Source organism: Rhinatrema bivittatum, chromosome 1 (genome assembly GCF_901001135.1).
Source record: "Rhinatrema bivittatum chromosome 1, aRhiBiv1.1, whole genome shotgun sequence".
Lineage (NCBI taxonomy): Eukaryota > Metazoa > Chordata > Amphibia > Gymnophiona > Rhinatrematidae > Rhinatrema > Rhinatrema bivittatum.
Genome location: NC_042615.1, coordinates 201,147,298 through 201,160,472, shown reverse-complemented (window position 1 = coordinate 201,160,472; position 13,175 = coordinate 201,147,298). Strand labels below are relative to the sequence as shown.

At 42.9% G+C, this 13,175-nt stretch overlaps 1 protein-coding gene across 4 annotated transcripts in view; it reads right to left on the bottom strand.

The window, feature by feature from the left end:
* The window catches only part of RAB28 (RAB28, member RAS oncogene family), a 336,848-nt gene that overhangs the window by 250,347 nt on the left and 73,326 nt on the right, over positions 1 to 13,175 (bottom strand). The gene's annotated exons all lie outside the window — the stretch shown is intronic.

Genomic DNA, 13,175 nt, shown 5'->3' with positions numbered 1-13,175 from the left:
CCGAGGAGCAGGTGTCCTTAGGTTAGTCAGTAGAACACCGAAAGGCAGGTAGAAGCGAGAGACCCTCCGAGGAGCGGGTAGCCAGAGCTTCTGTAGGAGCGATATACCCTGGAAGGTAAGAGGAATCCAAGCGAGCAGCTTAGAAGCAGTCAGAGTAGCAAAACCGAAGTTCTTGCTATCTCCTTGTAGTGGAGCGGAGCGGAGGTTTAAATACCCCGAGGTACTGACTTCATGAGGTGGGGACACCCCCGAGGTTCCCGCCATGACGTATTCAAAAGCATAGGCAGCGTGCATGTGCACGTGCACGTCCTAGGAGGCCTCAGGAAGAAGCATGGCGGACGGGGACGCCGATGCTGTATCGGAGACACCAAGTGATTCGGCAATCAGCACCGGAGATATCCATCCTTCCAAGGGAGGAGGAAAAGGGTAGAAGAGAGGTGAGGCAGAGCTGTCGCAGCCATCTGCGACCGATGAACGCAACAGTACCCCCCTTCAAAGGGCCCCCTCCAGGACCTCTTCCTGGTGGTCTGGGTTTCCAAGGGAGTGTGAGATGAAATTGACGTGCCATGTCTTTGCCATAATGTTGACCAGAGGCTCCCATGAATTTTCTTCTGGTCCATAACCCTCCCCAAAGATGACGTAATTCCCACGTCTTTCCTCTCTTACGGACATCCAAGATGTCATCCACAGCATACTCTTTGTCGTCCTCTGTGTCCAGATTAGTGGGTTCTGGGGTCTTCTTAGAGAACTCTGAGTACCACCGGGTGCATGGCTTTTTCCATTATGAGGAAGGAGATGGATTCAGAGTGTAAAGCTCCGGTGTGCAGGCCAATGGCCTGAGTAATCAATGAAACTTCACCAGGAAATGCATCTCCATGGATTGAAGATAATAGCAATGGCTTAGCTATTGGTGTAGTAGGAATCCGTAGATGTTCTACTAAACGTTTTAAGATGAAATTTCCTCCAGCTCCGGAGTCTATGAGGGCAAGGGTCTGAAATTCAAGGCTTCCTCAGAGAAGTGAGACTGGTAGAGATAATTGAGGAGTAGGAGCGGTGAGGCCCAGGAGGAGTCCTCCGGTGGATTCTAGGCCTGTCAGTTTCCCGGACAGATGGGACAGGTTTGGACGGCGTGACCTGATTGGCCACAGTACATGCATAACCCCTTGCGTTTGCAAACACTTCTTTCTTTAGAAGCTAAATGACTTCATCCTAGTTGCATAGGCTCATCCTCTTCTAAAGGAGCAGATGGTAGGCTTGGGCAATTGGCACAGGTTTTGGACGTTAGCTCCCGGGATGGGCTTCTGAGGCTCTTAACTTCTTGAGTTTGGTCTCGAATACGACGGTTAATTCTCCCCGTCAGTTCCATAAGAACTGACGGGGCTCGTGATCTGGCAGATCACGAGCGTGATCCATAAGAACTGATCCATAAGAACTGGTGGCTCGTGATCAGGCAGATCACGAGCCACCAGTTTGTCCTTTAAGTGAGAGTTGAGGCCCTCCATGAAGATAGCACGTAAACATCCAGTGTCCCAGTGTAGTTTGGATGCTAAAGTCTTAAATTTGATTACATAGTCTGTAAGCGGCTTATTACCTTGCTGGAGATTAAGCAAAGCAGATTCAGGGACGGTCTAGTGAGCCGGGTCATTGAAGACAGACTTGAAATGTATTAGAAATCCTGATAGGTCATTCAGGATAAGATCTTCACGTTCCCATAAAGGTGAAGCCCAAACCAAGGATCTTCCTTCAAATAGAGATAGGATATAGGTAGTCTTGGAAGCTTCTGTGGGAAAGAGGGTAGGTTGTAGAGAAAAATGCATACTGTATTGGTTAACAAACCCTCAACACATCCGTGCTTCACCCGTGAAGCAGGTAGGCGTGGATAATGGTACGGTGGTCTTAACAGTCACCACCGGAGACAGCAATTCTTTTACTGGAGTTGCTGAAGTATTCAGTTGTGCATGTAAATGATTAAAGGCAGTAGACAGGCTTTCCAGATATATTTTTTGCTCAGTGATCTGCTGGGCTAGGCCAGAAATGGCCTGCAAGGCTGCGAGCTGAGCCAAGTCCATGAAGTTAGCAATCTGTTGTGTTTGTGGCATATTGTGGACTCTTGGTCGAAGTGGCGATGACTCCACTGCCTCCCGGGGGCAGCCGGCGGCGAAGGCGCCTTCGCTGCTTGAGCGCCCAAATTGGACGTGCACCTTCGCCGGCGGGGCTACTGGAAGCCGCTTTCGCCGCCGGCTGCCCCCAGGAGGCAGGGGAGCTGTGGTGGGCGCCTCGGGAGGAGGGGAGAGAGGACTGGGGCTGCTGAAAGCATGCAGTAAGTTTACTTTTGTTACAATTTCTATTTGCTTTAATAACATGTCGAGTCGACTTTCACCCTATGCCTTGCTTCGGGAGGAGGGGAGAGAGGACTGGCAATCCCCGATGCCCGAGCGTAGGAAAACCATCCACTACCTGGTACCTGTCATTTCAAATGTCATTTGAAATGACATTTGAAATGGCAGGTACCAGCGCACCCAGGATACTGTATAGGCGCTGTATAGCGCTCTATACAGTAAAATGGATTACACTTCATGGACGCGCTTTGGACGCGGCTTGCATTTGCATGCCATTTAAATACTGTATCGAGCGGTATGTGATCCGAACTGTGCGCGTGGCAAACGAGCAGGCGCCCGGCACTGCCGCACTTTTTCTTATGCACCTTACTGTATCGGCCTGCTAGTAAGGCACATTTATATTACAAGTGTCCTATACCTAGGTCACTTCTTTACCCATGTATACACAAAACGATATAGAAAATGTTCCTTTTTGAATAATACTAAACTCTTTATTGGACCATCATACGGAGCATTCCTGGTCAAACGACCTTCATTGCTTTACTTATAATCATCAATCCTGTTTTTGCAGCATTTTTTATTTTCCTTTTATCCTATTGCATATAAAATTAACAATCAACTTATCATGCTGTTGCTTGAAATATACTTCTCTTGACACATACCATGTTTCGAGACATTTGTCTGCATCAGAGAATATTCAGAAAATGTTTCTTGCCGGGGGAGTGGCCAAGATGGCGATTGACTAAGACGTGTGGAAAGCTCTCTCTGTTACGTGAAAGTTTGTTTCCTGGTTTCTGGATCTCTATTCTCTGATTAAATGCCTCATACTAAAAGAAAAGCTAGGCTTCGTGAAAGCCTAGCTACTGCTGAGAGTTCAATTACTTTACAGCCTACAATTGAGAGGTTTTTCACATCAACGCCGACGGAGCCGGGAGCGAGGGCCGCAGTAATCGTGGAAGCTGAGCGAGCTGTATCGATAATGGCCGAGGAGATCTCGCTGAACCCCGGCGCGCCTGAGACGCCGTCCCCACCCCAGCGGCTGAGAAGCGAAGGAGAAGAATTGCTGCTGGGATCCTTGGAAAGCCCCTCTGATATTTCTTTACAGAGGGAGGATAACCAAGGAGGAAACAGAGGAGGGGAGGAGAAAGGCGACAGAAGGGAGAGCCTGAGGGCTTTCTCACAAGGAGCTTACCTTCCCCCGCTTCGAGAATCAACCAGCCACGCTGAATCGCCGGAGGGAGATATTCGGGACAATGTTACTGAGGCCACACAAAGAGGTGAACAGATTCAAGTAAGACCTTTCTTGGTTAAACCAGCTAAAATTTCGATGGAAACTTTGTGGGAGGCGTTAGCCTCGATAGAAAGTGCTATTATAGGGCTTTCAAGATCTGCCTTTGAAATAAATAAAAACACTCGTTATAATGAAGAAAGAATAATTAAACAAGAAAAAACTGTTTTGGAAGTGGAAGAGAAAGTGAAACTGAGAAGAAACAACTGAATTTAATGCAATCTGAAAATGTCCAAAATAAAAAATTGGAAAATTTAGAAAACTCCCTGCGGAGTACAAATATAAGAGTTTTGAATTTCCCCATCATACCACAGATATCACCAGTGGAATTATTTTAAAACTATTTAATGGAGAAGTTGAAAATTCCAAAGGAAGCACTCCCACTTATTACTAAAGCTTACTTTTTACCCCAGAGGAAGGCTGTAAAAGACCAAGGAAGTATGGGAGATCAGACAACTGCGATGAATCTGACAGATATATTGGAGTTATCGCAGGAAGATATAATTACTAAAAGAGGAGTGTTATTAGTGACTTTTGCTTTCATAACCGAAAAGAATAATATATTTCGTATGTATTTTAGGAACAGTGCAGAACTTTTCATGGACAAAAAGTGTGGGTCTATCCCGATTTTATTTATTTATTTATTTATTTATTTATTTAAAAGTCTTTTATACTGATGTTAGTTGAAACATCACCTCGGTTTACATGGAACAAAAGCAACGGAAATTACAAGTAAGGGGTACAAAAAACCATAAGGAGAGCAGAGAAGCATAGGAACAAACAACAAGTGAACTATAATGTCATAAGAACAAGGTCATAGTCAAATTCAGGTCATGATCCATCACAATTCAATATTCATCAAGGGTGTTGGGGAAAGGCTTGTTTGAATAGCCAGGTTTTGAGCTGGGCTCTGAATTTGGTGATGCAAGGTTCAAGTCTGAGGTGGGTTGGGAGTGAGGTCCAGCAATGGAGAGCGCCCGATCCCTTGTAGCTGTGAGGTGCGCTTTCTTTAGGGATGGCACATGGAGGGACCCTTTGTTAGTGGTCCTTGTCGGCCGATTCGAGCAGGCAAAATGGAGGGGATCTGCCAGCCAGTTGGAGTGATGGGAATATAAGGCTTTATGTATAATGGTCAGGGATTTAAAGAGGATGCGGGAGGGAATAGGGAGCCAGTGTAGGTCCTTCAGTATGGGGGAAATGTGGTCGTATTTGTGAGCGTTGGAGAGGGTTCTGGCTACAGTGTTCTGTAGCATTTGGAGGGGCTTTAAGGAAGAGTAGGGTAGGCCAAGAAAGAGGGAGTTACAGTAATCCATCTTGGATGCCAGTGTAGCCTGGACGACAGTGCGGAAGTCACTAGCGTGAAGGAGAGGTTTCAGGTTTTTTAAGACTTTAAGCTTGAAGAAACCCTCTTTGAGTATGGCACTGATATGTTTTTTGAAGTTCAGTTGTTGGTCGATTAGGACCCCCAGGTTCCTTGCGCAGGGCTGTGCATGAGGAATCTTGATAGCAGAATCAATTGAGAGTGCGGGATTAGTAGGGGGGTGATGGGATATGAGGAGGAGTTCAGTTTTGGCAGTGTTTAGAGCGAGGTGGAGGTTGGTAAGTAAGGAGTTGATGGCAGCGAGATGGTTTCCTCAGGATTCAAGGGTGTCAGATAGGGAGCCTTGAATGGGTATGATGATTTGCACATCATCAGCGTAGAGAAAGAATTTGAGGCCAAGTTCTGATAAGAGTTTGCACAAGGGGGTGAGGTAAATGTTAAAGAGGGTAGAAGAGAGGGAGGAGCCTTGGGGGACTCCTTGGGCGAGGGTGTAGTGAGAGGACTCAGCATTGCCTATTTTCACAGTGAATTTCCTATTGTCGAGGTAGGATGAGAACCACTTAAGGGCTGTGCCGGAAAGGCCAATGTCGGTTAGGCGGGCAAGGAGGTGGGTGTGATTTATGGTGTCAAAAGCTGCTGAAATGTCCAGTAGAGCAAGAAGGTAGCTGTGACCTTGATCCATCAGTCAAGGAAAGTAAGAGGGTCTCAGTGTTGAGGTGTTTACGGAAGCCAAATTGAGAGGGGTGGAGAAGGTTGTGAGTTTCAAGGAATTCTGTAAGTTGCGAGTTGACGACCTTCTCCATGATTTTTGAGATGAAAGGGAGATTGGAGATACCAAGGTTACTGAGGATAGACGAAGGAAATTTCTGAGTTTGAGAGCCGAGGCATTAACAATATGTTCAAAATTTACTGTTAGATACCCATGTAAATGTCATCTTAAATACCTAGGTAATGATTATATCTTCTTTGAACCATCGCAGTTAAAAGTCTTTTTGGATGCTCACCCAAAGGCGACCGAATCAGTACATAAGGCAATTGAAGACTAGTAATCTTAGTGTTTCCTTTTTCTTTATTTCCTAATATCGCTCCTTGTAATAATGGCTGATATCCCCCCATGCATTCCTTTTTTGTTAGGTTGGTAATGTGGGCTTTTTTGCAATAACCCCTAAGGGATTATGCTGAAAATGTGATTTCTTGTTCTCTTTATGTATATGTACCACCTATTATTGCCTTTACATGTAATAATATGTGCAATATTTTGAAATGCAGAAAAATAAAATTTAAAAAAAAGAAAATGTTTCTTGTTCAGCAAAACTCTTTAAATGAACAAAGTTGTTAGTATTACAACAGAAGACAACTTCTAGCAAATAAAGTAATGATCTGCTCTCACCACTTGTTTTTCAAATACATCCTCCTCGGGTTCGATTCCAATCCCAGAAGTACAAAGGGTTCTTTATGCCTCACCAATTTTATTGCTGTGCCAGTAAAAACATGACATCATCAGTATCCAGGCTAGTGTTTTCTATAGCAAAAGCCAATCAGGGAAGACTAGCAGAGGTATTTTTGACATCTGTATCTACCATCTTTGTGAAAATATCTTTGTGAAAATACATGCGTGGTCAAGATATATTCATGATATATTTTTCCTTTAGCTCTTCATGTTGCGCGGGGAGGTGGACCCTTGGCCTGGTGCAGGATTGTTAGGCTCCCTGGTCAGACCCAGAAAGTGCCTGCCACTATGAGGCAGAGCACAGAAGGAGACAGAGGCTAGCTGGAGTTTCACCAATAGCAACCCGGGGTTCCCTCAGGTTGAGCCCTTGGTTACCCAGACCACCTGGTCTTAGGTGGGCCTCACAGGATCTCCAAGAGATGAAGTTCAGAGGTGTGTCCACCATGAACAAGGGTGCGTGGTCGATGTTCAAGTTAGGAAGTCTAGGAGCCTGAGAAGGCCAGAACAGAGTCTCTGAATGTAGAATGAGGATCAAGGCCAGAGTCAAGGATAGCGTAGTCAGCCAAAGCAGGAATCAATACCAGTGGTCAGTCTGTGGATAGTCAGTCAGGGAGAGGTCAGTTCCAGGCAGCATGCAGACGTGGTTAGTGGACAGGCAGAGGTCAGTTCCAGGCAGCGAGCAGATGTGGTCAGTGGACAGGCAGAGGTCAGTTCCAGGCAGCGTACAGACGTGGTCGAAGAAACAGGCAAAGGACAAATCCAGGCAGCGGTCAAACGTAGTCAAGTAACAGGCAGAGGTCAGTACCGAGAAGACAGTCCGAATGGTATTACCTGGGGAGACGAAGGAAAAGGAGGACGCTGGAACAAGACACTGGAACAGAAGACTGGAACAAGACACTGGAACACAGGAAGGCAAACTTGCTATCACATTGTGATTGACCCGATTGCCAAGGCAAGGATCATGGGTCTCAGCCCTGCCTTATATACTGTGGATCGGAGACGTCATCGGGGGGTATCCGGTCCTGGTTTACCGCGCTTGGCCCTTTAAAGTTAGTGATGCTGGCCGCAAGCGTGCCTAGGGGCGGGGCCGAGGAGACGCTGGACGCGGAGCTCCAGCGGGAGCTCCGCTGTGAGGCCTGTGACACTGCCGGAGCCGCAGCGGGTTGAGGAGAGTGACGGAGACAGTTGGGGCCTGCAGAGGAGGAGAGGCCTGCTCTCATGGATGGACGAGAGAGGTAAGCAGACCCGGCCACCGAGAGTACGCGGCCGGGAAGCGCAGCACTTCACGTAGAAGAACTAAAAAGGTTTGTAACATGGCTCAATTTGAGGGACCAACATGTGCAATTCACCATGGAGGTTCATACAGAACTTTTATCATTTTTGGACATTTGGATTTATAAACAAGGAACAAGACAGACAACAACGATTTATTTAAAAAATCTACAGACCGTAATAACCTTTTAAGATTTGACAGCTTCAGTCAAGTTTACCAATAGGTCAACTACACAGAATATGTTTCAACAAACATAATTTTGAAATACAGGCATAAGACCTGTGTAGAAAATTATTACAGAGGGGTTACCCAATGCGCATCATAAAACCAATATATAAAAGGGCTTCAAATACTGAATGCCAGTGGTTACTTCTGGACGATATAAAACCTTCTGAAAATCGGTTAGTGTGCAGACAATTGTACTCAGAAAAAGCACACACAATAGCAACAATATTGCGGAAACATTGGTATGTATTACAACTCCATTTGGTATTTCAAGATTATCCTTTAGTGGCTTACTCAAAAGGAAAAATCTTGAGGGACTTGATGATGTCAATATAGATTTATGTTTTTACTGGTATGGCAATACAGTTGTTGAGGTCATAAGGAACCCTTTACACTTCCAGGTTGGAATCGAACCCTAGGAGGATGTTTTTGAAAAACAAATGCTGAGAGTGGGTCATTATCTTGTGTGCTAGAAGCTGTATTCTGTTGTAATATTAAAAACTTTGTTCCTTTATAGACTTATGCTGAATAAGAAAAATTTGCTGAATATCCTCTGATGCAGATGAAAGTCTCGAAATACAGGACGTGTCGGGGGAACTATATTTCAAGCAACAACACAAGATAAGATGATTGTTAATTTTATGTGCAATAAGATAAAAAGAAAAGAAAAAATACAACAATAGCAGGATCAATGATTATAAATAAAGCAATGAAAGTCGTTTCACCGGGATTGCTTAGTATCATGGTCCAATCGAGACTGTTAAAGTGGCCCAGGTATAGGACACTTCTGATATTCTAGTCATGAAGAATCTAGCACAAGCACTATTGAATGATAGTAGACTTCATATTTTTAGATATACAGATGACCAAATAGCTCTCGCACTGAAGGATTCAACACTTTTAGAGGATGCAGACAGGGATCCAATGACTATATCCTGACCAGAATTTGTAAAGTTACAAAACCTCTTAGTAAGATCTGAATTACATAGTGCCACATTGCTGCAATATACAAAGCAACACATGATCCCAAAAGGTTTACAAGTTCAGAAAGAACCAAAACTTTTTATGGATGACAGCGAGTTTAATATTAAATGGTTGGCCATATTGAACAAGTGTTCCCTGAACTTAATGGTGTTAATAGTTGGGAAAAAAAAAAAAAAAACATGTGACAGAGGAACTCCGGGATTCAATTGAGGAGGCCAAATTGAGATTACAAACATCTTTATCTATTGAAACATACGATCAATCATTAAGAGAAGACATGCAAATGACAGAACAATTCAGATAATCATTTTATTCAGACAAAATCCAGATATTTAAACAGGATGAAGCAGATTATAAGACAGGCAATATTTACCTGTGACAAAAAGATAAAAAGCAAATGTTTCCAATGAAGAGAGTTCATTTTGACAACTCTACTGACTCTTCTTCAGGTTCAGATGAGGACAGAAACAATGCTGCTCCAGCTCAACCTTTTTTAGAACCAAGTCGAGGATATTTGAATCTCCGGAGACATTGGAACACATATGTAAATCGACAACAGCATAAACCCCCGTGGCCCAGACCTCACATGAGATCACAATATCATCAAAATTCAAATCAGCTGTTATAAATGTATCTGGTAAGACACTTACACAAGCTCAACCATCGTGTTGAATAAAGGATTGTCTTTTGTACCTTCCTATAGCCATGACTCTTTTCAGTGCCGCATTGATTTGTATAAGTTATTTAGATTGTTATAAATTAAATTGTTCTTTGATCAACATCCTTTTGAAAATATTGATACCTCGGTCATGTTACCTAAGTCTTCATGGGTCCTTGGGGGGCCTACTGATCCTTATATAAAAATGTACATAGTACTGGTACTGAAGGACTTAACTAAATTAGAACAAAAAGAGACATGTCCTTATCATAACATCAAGGGGGTTGAAAGAGAAGCTATAAAGGAACTCAAAAATTATTATGATTTAGTGATAAAGCCAGCAGACAAGGAAGATGGTATACTGGTACAAAAATAAGGAAGATTACAGTGGGGAAATCAAGGACCAGCTTTTGAATTCTATTTATAATTAATTATTGCCGGCAGACCCTACGGCAGAAATAGCACAACAAATAGGATCTGTACTGATTTCAGCAGAAGAACTAAGTTTCTAGACACAACGAGAATTAATATTTTTGAAACAAAAGAATCCAAGGCTCCCTGTATTCTATACGGTCCCCAAGATCCATAAGAGATCAGACTACCCGCCGGGATGCTCTATTATTTCATCTTTGAGGTCCATTCTGGAACTGTTGTCAGTCTTTGCCAATTCCTTTTTGCAAGAACTGGTCCAAACATCTGGATCATATATTTGAGATACAGACTAGCTGCATTCGACATGAATACATAAATGTGTTATTTGGTATCTTTAGATATGCAATCCTTATCCACTAATGTCCCCCAACATGAATCATTGGAGATCATACAGCCTGTTTTAGAGAAGAGACTGACCTCACAGAATGCCGAAGGAATTCATTGTTCAGTTGGCATGTATTGCATTGACTCACAATTATTTTTTGTTTCAAGACAAAATCTATCTGCAAAAACATGAAATTGCGATGGGAGCTTGAAAGCCCCCAACGTAACCAATTTAGATGTAGTGGAATTTGAAGAAAGCTTTGTATATCCATCACCTTTCTTTATAAAAATACATGTGGTCAAGATATATTGATGATATATTTTTCCTTTGTTCCTCCATGGTGGAGGAACTAAAAAGGGACTCAATTCAAGGGATTAACATTTGCAATTCACCATGGAGGTTCATGCATTTTTGGACATTTACATTTATAAACAAGGAACAATATTGACCACAATGGTTTATTAAAAAAACTACAAACCATAATTTCCTTTTAAGATTTGACAGCTTTCACCCAAATAGTCTTCAGTCAAGTTTACCAATAGGTCAGTTTTTGTACCTATGCAGAATGGGCCAGATTTTCAAAGGGTTACGCTCCCAGTTTCTCTTTCAGGAATTGAGAAAAAACTTATTTTGTGACTTGAAAATTCTAAATGCTCTCAAGTTTCTACCCCTTGAACTAGCTCTTTGAAGCGAAACATGGCCTGTGTTAGGAATGATCATATACCAAGTGGCACATGGGAAGTATTGTTTATCAAAAATGGTTTGCAATTATTTGTTCTTAATGTATTGTGATGAACACAAGAGATGCCTATGCAGTGAAGGGAATTTTGAAATTATTTTAGTGAAGACAGATTTTTTTTTTAATTCTTTATTTATCATTTTCAGTTTACAAACAAAAAATGTTTGCACATCACAGTTGGATAATGTATACATATCAAACAATACAACTAACATATACAAAAGAAATTACACCTAATTTATCCAATCTGTATATCAAAAAGAAACAAAAGACAAGAGAATAGAGAAGAGGGCAATGGAAAAATATAAGGGAGAGTTGTTAGGAAATTCAACTTTAAATTCAAGGCATTAACATAGTATTACTCCACCGGTGCTAAATCAAAAATTGACCTCCTTTACTTAAGTTGCTGGAGATGAGGTGGTTGGCCTACGGGTATCTATAAATTGAAGTATTTGATCTGGTTGGAAAAATATGAAACACTCATCACCCCTCTTAATGATACATTTACAAAGATAACGGAAGAAGAAAGAAAAACCTAAAGAAATAATATTTTGCCTTAGGGAGAGAAATTCCCTTCTCCTAATTTGTGTCACCTGAGTCAGATCTGGGTAGATCCTTACTACTTGAAAGTAATACATAAATGGAAATTTCCTAAAGAAACTACGCATTAAATTATTTAAATCTTGGACAGAAATAAAAGACACTAGTAAAGTATTTCTATCAATTTCATCCAAGTTAAATTTTTCTAAGAAACTAGTTGAATTTACAGGGATACTAGCACCAGCAGCTACTCCTGAAGAGAGGACTCTTCTACTGAGGAAACGACAAAAATTAATTGATGGAATATTTTCTTCAGAAAAACAAAGAGCTTCTATCAGGAACCGCCGCACCGTTGTAAAGGAAATTTCACCAGCAATTTTGGGAAAGTTCAGGATCCACAAGTTCAAATGTCTTACATTGTTCTCTAGAATTTCCAGACGTCTACAACAGGCCATTTGTTCTTTAATACTCACCAAATTAAGTGCTTGGATAGACTGAATTTTATTTTCAGCCTCCAAGATCCTATTTGAGGTCACACTAGCCTGTTCCTGAACCTCAAGAATTTTCTGCTGAAAATTATAGGTAAGAGTCCATTTTATTCTCTAAAAGTCTCAGAGATATCCCGTAGCCTGCCACCAAGTCCCATAACGCCTCAAGGGTCACTGCCTCCGGTCTTGATGGAATTTGCAAGGACTCACCAAAAACGCTGGTCAATTTCTGTCCTTGGCTACCAACCACAGGAACCTCCTCTACTCCCACCCTTGGACAATCCCCAGGTCAGACCACCACCAAGCCTCCGATGCCGAAGCTCAATTCCGCTCTGGCAGAAGAAGAGCTCTCTGCTTCCAGCGCAAGACAAGAAAGCACCTCAGTCACTCCTACTGTGTTATCAGTCTGCGACTGAGAGGCATCCTTGCCGGAATCACATTGTGCCGAGGCGGACGGAGGTCAGGGCTGAGGGACGCCTCATCTACCAGAGATCCCTGCTCTCCCTTGTCGGGACTCCCACCGAATTCATCGGCTCCTTCATGCACTGGCTGGCTCATAAAACGCAGGATATCAAGCTGCCCGGGAGAAGGTAAAGGTTCTGGGGGGAAAATCCTGACCTTCCCTTTTCTCTTAGAGAGCATTGTGAAGAAAAAATAGATCAGGAAACAGAGAGCTTTAGGGCAGCCTGCGTTCAACTCTCTATGCCGCTATCTTGCCCCCCAGCCAGAACCTAAGTCAGACAGATGATTTTTTTTTGTGTTGGACTGACATACAAATCAATTTGGTGTGATATGATCACACCCTATTACAGTCTCTACACGCTTTAGGTTTCCAACAAATCATAACATCCCCCACACACAAAGCCGGACACACTTTAGATCTAATGTTTGTCAATTCGGCTGTCCGTGCCACTAACCAACCCTCTTCCACTCCTATACCATGTCCGACCACTTTCTGATAGAAGGCCTCTTCTCTATCAACACCCCTCCCCCCAGCAACAACAACAACAGTAAGACCATAACATTCAGAAAACCTTGCCCTAGTGACGTCCTAGCGGATGTTCTAGCCACATCACTATCCAATTTAAATTGCTCAGACCCAGACACAGCTCT